The following is a 7,074-nucleotide window of genomic DNA, read 5'->3' as shown; positions in this document are numbered from 1 at the left end:
CTCCGCCGCTCGCTCGCTCCCTCCTCCCAGGCTCTCCGCGCGCTCCCTCCTTCCCCTCCAGCCCGCGTCCCCCGCCCCCTCCCGCCCCGCCCGCGCGCCGCCCGCTCGCAGCCACTCGCAGCCCGGGCTCAGTCGCAGCCCCTCGGAGTCCGGAGCCGGCCGCCCCTGCGGACCGGACAGCGCGGCCGGCTGCCGGGACGGAGCCCCCAGCCCGCGAGGAGGGCGCGGCGCGGGCGGCGGCGGCGCGGCGGGGAGGAGCCCGGGCCGGAACCAGGGCTGGGCCGGGGGCGGGGACGCCGGGGTCCCGGAGCCCGGGCGCCGGAGCGAGCGAGCGAGCGTCGCGGGAGGACCGGGAAGGAGGAGCGCCGCCGCGGCGAGCCGAGCCCCCACAAAGTGCGATGCCCCGGCGGGGCTAGGGCGCGCGGCGGCCGGCGCGGCGCGGCGCGGAGGGAGGACGCCCGGGAGCTGCGCGGCGCCGGGCGGCGCGGAGGGGCAGCCCCAGCGGGCGGCGGCGGGCCCGGGCTGCGACCCGAGCGAGCCCCATGCCCCGCGCGGGCTGACGGGCCGGAGCCCGCACGGAGCGGCCGGGCCGGACAGGTAGGTGGCGGGCCGAGCCCGGGGACGCGGGTGGGGGCTGGGCCGGCGACCAGACCAACTCCCTGGCTCGCGCACTCTCTCGCCCGCTCACTGGCTCACTTTGTGTTTGCAAACTGCCCGCCGGAGACGCGCTGGGCGCCGGGAGGAGCCGGGCCCAGGCCGGCGCACTTTGTTCCAGCCGGGGCCGGCTGCGGCGCCCTGACCCCGCGCCGCCACCACACCCCGCCCCCGGCCTGGGCCCCCGCGGCCCGGAGCCGCCTTGGGAACAGGTGGGGGCTGCGGCCGGGCGGCGGGAGGTGGGGGCAGCCGGAGGTCGGCGCGGCGGGGTGGGGGGGCCTGGAAAGGCCACTGAGGCCCGCCCTTCCCCCAGGATCTGGCCCCGCCCCCTCCCGGCCTGGCCGCGGGGCGTGGGGTGTAAGGGGGCGCGACCCCCCCACCCCCCGGCCCCCCGCCGGAGTCGAACAAAGAGTAGTTCCCGGCCCCGACTTTCCTGAGCTGGGGAGGGAAGTGGTGGCGCGAGCTCCCCCAACCCAACCCGGGTCTGTCCAGGATTCCCCGAGACGCGCCCCGGAGGCAGATGGGGGTGGGGGGTGGGCCGCGATCGCACCCGCCAAGTAGCCTGGGGTGAGAAGGGGACTCGTTTTGCTGGGCTCGCACCTTGGAGGTGCCGGGGCCAGGCAACCCCTTTCCCCCCATCGCTTCGCTCGGCCAGCTCCGAGATGGAGCGGAAAACTTCTTGGGGACTTGGGAGCGTCTGGAAACGGCCCCTGTGATTTTGTGCGCCTGTGCTGGAGGGCGGGGGACCGACCCGGCGATACCTTTCTCCACCGCATTTAGGGAGAGCCACCCCTGCCCCCACCCGTCTCACCGCGTTGGGGCTGGAAAGGGAGGGCGGCCGCAGGGTTCCGACGCCCCCCCCCAGGGAAGAGGGTTCCCGAGTGACCAAGCAGGACCCCCCCCCCCCAGACTGACGACCCCAGTGTCTCCTCCGGACTGCCCGTCACGGACACCTCTGTGACCCGCGGTCACCCCGGCGGTGCTCCGGCCTGGCGCTCCCGGTCAACGCCAAACTAACTTGGGGCTGAGCCCAGGCAAAGCCTGTGGCGCCAGGAAGCGGGGGGCTCCGAGCGACCCGGGTCCCGGCCTCCCCGGCAAAGGACCATGCGATTTCGCGGGACGCGGATTCTGAGACAGAGGCCCTAAGGGCTGCGGATTCCTTCCTACAACTGGGGCGATCTCGTGAACACGTCCGCGTCCCTCCCGGACCCTCTAGGCTAGGGGAAGATGATATGGGAATACGGACACCCAGAGCCTATAGAGCGCCCAGCTCATCCCTTTGCACTCCGGCTTCTCTTGCCAACCCCCGCCTGGCGGATTTCCTCGCTCACTCGGCGTCCGGGGTTTAAGGCGTCTGGAGATCACCGCGTGTCTCGCACCCCAGCACCGGGTCTTCCTACGGATTGGCCTGGCCGCGGAGCCTGGAGCAGGGGCTCAGGTGGGAGGATGAAAGAGCAAACCCGAGTCTGAAGCTGTCATCCCTGCAGTTCCTGAGAACACCCAGGAGCATTTTGGCCCATGCGGGTTTTTTCCTTGAACTTCAGCATCTTCATCCCTCGTTTTAAAGCCTGCCTGGATTGTCCCAGGGCGAACTGTGCTGGGTCTGGGATTGCAGGGCCCGGGAGTGAAGCATGAGATGTGGCGGGGGGTTGGAGCCGGAGACCGACAGGGTGCCGCCATCTCCCACGCAGAGGGAAGGAGCGGCGGGAGCGTCTACACGGCCTGTAGCCGCGGAAGGGTCTGACCACAGCCCCATCGGAGAAGGCAGTGGGTAACCAGACTGGAACACGGAGAGTCTGAACCCAGAAACTCACTTTCAGCAGAGATCCCGAACTGGAAGCGTCCCCGGGGCTGGGCATTTCAAGCCCCTGACTCCTGGTGAGCCAGCGGGTAGTCTCAGGGGCCGGAAGGGCAGGGATGACAGCATCTCAGATGCCCTGAGAGACACTCGCTTCAGACAGTCCCTGCCCCAGATGATCTCCACGAACCCCATGCAACCGGGAAGAAAACTGCTCTGGGGATGGGAAGTCTGCAGGCTTGTTTTGTTTTGTTTTCAACTTGAGAAACTTTGTCTTGCCTGGGTTCTAGGGTGCCCTGACACCTGGCAGGCTGGAGGGAGGGCCCGAGACTGTTGTAGGCACCTGGACGACTTGCTTTCTCTGACTACTTTAGATTTGAGCCTCTCAAAAGCAAGGGGTATGACTGGGTGGGAGGTTGGGGTGCACTCCTTATCTGGTGTTGCTCCCACTCTTTTCAGCCGGGCAAGGTAGCATGGGGGAGGAAGTGGTGTTGTGGGGGCCCAATCCCCCCAAACATACCCAGGACCCCCAGGAAGTTGGGAATCTCTTCTCCCAGACCCTCCAGCCACTACTTTACTCTGGTCCCAGCCTCAGCACTGAGTTAGGGGAGAGACCATGGGAAGCTTCTCTCTTGGCACTAAGCCGTTGAGTCTCTGGGTGGGGTTTTCTCTCCTTCTCCCAGTCCTGGGCAGGTTTCCCAGGAGTTACAGAGTTGGGGAACCCCTGAGCCCTGGGGAGAGAAAGGCTTGACACCAATGCTGGGGAATGCCAGGGGTAAGGCAGGTTGGGCCCAGCCTGACACAGAACCTGCCTTTGTCCCTTTCTATGCAGGTACTCTGCTCACACCTAGACACTGATACCCCCCCCTCAACCCCTTTCCTCTGCTGTGGGCCAGAAACTTCCTTTCTGGCTTCTAGCAGGTAGGTCCCTTCTCGCCAGGAATGTGCATATCCTGCTGGGCCCCTACTCCAAACACACCTCTTCCTTAGGGGGAAGAAAGCAGGGGGGATGTGCTGGGAGGGGGGGTGGGGGGCTTCCTTTGATGTAGTAATTCCCCCAAGTGTTTGCTGAGCCCCTGGTCTGTCTGGGCAGGTCCCAGGCTGGGCACTAGAGAGCGTGAACAAGAAGGCTGGGTCTGCTCTCTGATGCTTCTTTTGCTGGGGTAGGAAGGACAGACAGGGAGGCTATTGCGTCAAGGAGAAGAGAATGAGAGCAGGGTGTCTGTTTCAGAGGAGAGGTGTGAGGCGCAAAGGGAAGGGAGGGTCATCTCCAGAGGACTCCCCTGCCACACCTGGCATGGCTGCACCCTTCTTCCCCCACATCCTAACCGATCACTGTGCTCCACCCCCCGTCCCCCCCCCACCTTGGTGGTTTGCCTATCTTTCCAGCTGAAATGCAAGCCCCTCCGCATCTGTCCCTGGCACAATGACTTGACTTTCCTAATAACCCAAACTGTGCAAAATAATAATTTCTTCTACCCGGGGAGAGCCACACAGCGTCCCTTCACAGTCTTACAGCTCTCCCAGCTTCTCCAGACCAAGGCCAGGTGGGTGCTACTTTTGACAGGATTCCATTGGCTGAAATGGTTTCCTTGGACTTGGTTCCAGAACTCCAGAACCCAAGGCAGGGAACACCAGCCTGGCCAGAACATGGGTCACAGTGGAAGAGACTTTGGAACCTGACCACCGGCAGTGATGGGACTCTAGGGAACTTATTAAGCTCTTGGAACCTCAGTTTTCCCATGTTGTAAAGTGGGTCAATAATGCTCACTTTAGAGAGTCCGTTTGGGAGTTGAGTGGGAGCTTGTATGTGAAGTCCCTAGCACGGAGCCTGGCACATACTAGTGCTGACCAAGGAGTGGTTTGTATTATTCGACTTCCAGCGTTACCAGCACTCACGTTGGACTGAATACTGGAAATGTTTGTGTTTTAACCTCCATTTCATGGGCTTGGAAAAGGAAGCCTAAAGAGAAGAAGCAACTTGGCTGGGGTTACCAGCTAGTGAGTGGAACAGCTGAGACTAAAATGCAGGGCAACCAGTAGGGCCTGAGCCTCGCTGTGGGGAAGGGAGAGAGGAGGGGATGAGAGGGCCTGTCAACCCAACCCCCCTCCACCACACCCTCCTTTACAAACTCAGGCCTGGGCTGCCCCTTTGCTGTCCACTGAGAAGGCTCTGTTTTCTCCTCCTGCCTTCCCATTAAGGGGGGGGGGGGGGTCTAGGTTCAGAACCTGGCATTTCCCACCTGCATACGACCCTAGAACGATCCAGACGTATGTTACCCCACCATCACCACTTGTGATGGTGCTTGTGAAGACAAAAATGCGAGGAATAATTCACCTCTCTCCAAAAAGGGAGACTTCTGGGGTTTGGAACGCTAGCCTATACAGTCTTATGGAAGACAAGTTTGGCCACCAGTCTTAGATCAATTGGAGACCTACCTGTGGATGGATCACTTCAAAGAAGAAGAAAAAAAACTTCAGCCTAAAGTTCCTGGCTTTTTCAGCATTGCCTTCCTGGATTGGCCATGGGAACACACACCTTCTTCACCTGCTGCCAGCCCCACCCTGCTGGCATCACAGCAGGAGCCCTGTTACTCCAAGCCTTGTGGCTGCCCATGCAGGGGTTTGGTGAAATGGCACTCAGTGGGCCCCTCATAGAGACTGTGGGCCCCTCATAGAGACTCAGAGCACACCTGCCTGAGCTAGACATCGAGAACTCCCAGCACAAGAAGTGCACATCTGGACAGGGCCACAGGATGTTGAGCTGTGGGAGTCAAAGTGCCCTGTGCCTTGAGGGGGCCTGGTCCTGATGGATGTCCTTCCTTCCCTTGATTCCTATCCCAGGACTACTCCTTTCCGGGTCTTTGCCAGGCTGTCCCTCTAGTGCAACCCTGCACCTTCTCCCCACCCTGGCCAGAGCCATGCCACCTGTGCCCAGAATACCAGTAGCTCTGCTGACCTCACGGTTCCCAATCCTCTGCCCAACTGGAGCCTCCAGAGCTGGGACCTGAGGGCCATCAGGCTTATTGGTAGTCCTGGACCAAGGTAAATGGCATTTTCTCTCCCACTCCAAGCTGATTCTGATGGAACCTGACCTGGGCTGCCCTGCAAATGGGGTAGGGGTGAGGAGGACGAGCTGGTGGGCTTTCCTCAGAGTGGAGTGTGTACACAATACTAACCCTTGGCATTTGTTCAAGGTAGTCAGGGTCAGCAGGTGGAAGTTACCTCGAATTCTCACCAGTAGCAAAGGAGAGACAGATGGCGACTTAAGGGCAGGGTAACTCAGGGAATGGAGACCAGGAGGAGGACTGTGGAGCACTTAATGGGTGCAGTGGCAAGCATGAGGGTTGAGGGGAAGAGGTTTAATAAGAGATGACTCCATTGCAACTTGGAAAATTAGGAGTGGAGCAAGTGCCCTAGGGCTGATCTTTCAGATAGGGTCTGGGGACTGGTCCTGATGCTCCCCAGGGGCAAGAGGATGCCTCTGCTGACCTGGGAGAGCCTTCATGAGGCCTGTGCTGTGTGAAGGAAAAGTGGAAGTTGGGGGAACGAAGGGACTCCCATTCTTGTTTCTTCCAACCGATGAGCTCCCTCAGATTGGGCTCCGCAGCCTGGAGCCCACACTTCCAGGAGACCCAGGCTGAAAGAAATTGGTCCAAAAAAGGGTATCGGTGTACTTCTTCCTTTCCTTCAGGGCTTCCCCAGGCAGATGCACATTGGCACCCTGCAACGAAGGGTGTGCATAGCTGGGGAGAATCTGAAAGAGACACTGAATGGCAGGATTTGTAGGAGACCCAGGGAGTGGCTGCAGCTGTAAGCATTGAAGGAGCAAAGCTCTGAGTGTGGAGAAGCTCCCTATCTTCTCAAGGCTCCTGCATCGCTGGATCATTGGAGCAGGAGGCGCTTGTGAAGGTTGGATCTTGCTAAGGATGCAGAGTTGGTCCACTTGGGAGAACCCCTCCTTTAGGAAGCCTCCGGGATTTCCCCTGGAGAGCCAGTGCTACTGGTCTCCCCATCCAGCTCCGCGCCCTTGCTCTGGGTTGCTTGCCCCGCCAGCATTTCCCTGAGCCTCTGCAAGTGCATTAGTGCAAGTTGCTGGAAGTTCCTTAATCTCTGAGCTCAGGCGTGCTACACCTGACCAGAGCACCGAGAAAGAGCCTGGGGCACGAGACCCCCTCCACTCCAGTGCCTGGGGAGTCGAGGGAATTTTGGAAGAGGGGGCTGCCGGTGTTTGAGGTGGGGGGGGGTGTGCCTTCTCCCTGCGAACTGCACTCCTCTCTTTGGGGGATGACTTAGCAGATCTGGGTGGTAAACAAGGTCTGGATTCCAGGAGAGGGTCACTGGACAGCACACTGCTACCAACTTCCTAATGCTGGGGAGACCTTAGGCATGCCCACTTCTCTCTCGGCAAAGGTGTTCCTAACTGCAGGTTGACTTGGGAACCCCTGCAGCCTCTTCTGCTGGGCTTCCTCTGGCCCAGGCCGGAGCTGCGGGTCGGGCATGGGGGGGCCGGGGACACTGCCAGGTCCCAGCGCACTCCCCTTGTTCATGGCGGTGGGCCCGGCCTCCGCCTCGCCCTCCCGAAAGGGGCGCTGTGGAGTGTGGGGCAGGCGACTCCGCAC

At 61.5% G+C, this 7,074-nt stretch overlaps 1 protein-coding gene across 8 annotated transcripts in view; it reads left to right on the top strand.

Annotated features, from left to right (window-relative positions):
- Positions 1-456: 456 nt before the first annotated feature.
- Positions 457-7,074, top strand: part of FOXP4 (forkhead box P4) — a 53,530-nt gene continuing 46,912 nt past the window's right edge. For all 8 annotated transcript variants that reach the window (XM_072833085.1, XM_072833084.1, XM_072833083.1 and 5 more), the window contains exon 1: positions 457-597. The gene's annotated coding sequence lies outside the window, so the exon portion shown is untranslated. The remainder of the gene's footprint in view (positions 598-7,074) is intronic.

Source organism: Canis lupus, chromosome 7 (genome assembly GCF_048164855.1).
Source record: "Canis lupus baileyi chromosome 7, mCanLup2.hap1, whole genome shotgun sequence".
Classification (NCBI taxonomy): domain Eukaryota; kingdom Metazoa; phylum Chordata; class Mammalia; order Carnivora; family Canidae; genus Canis; species Canis lupus.
This window is presented reverse-complemented; position numbering and strand designations above follow the sequence as displayed.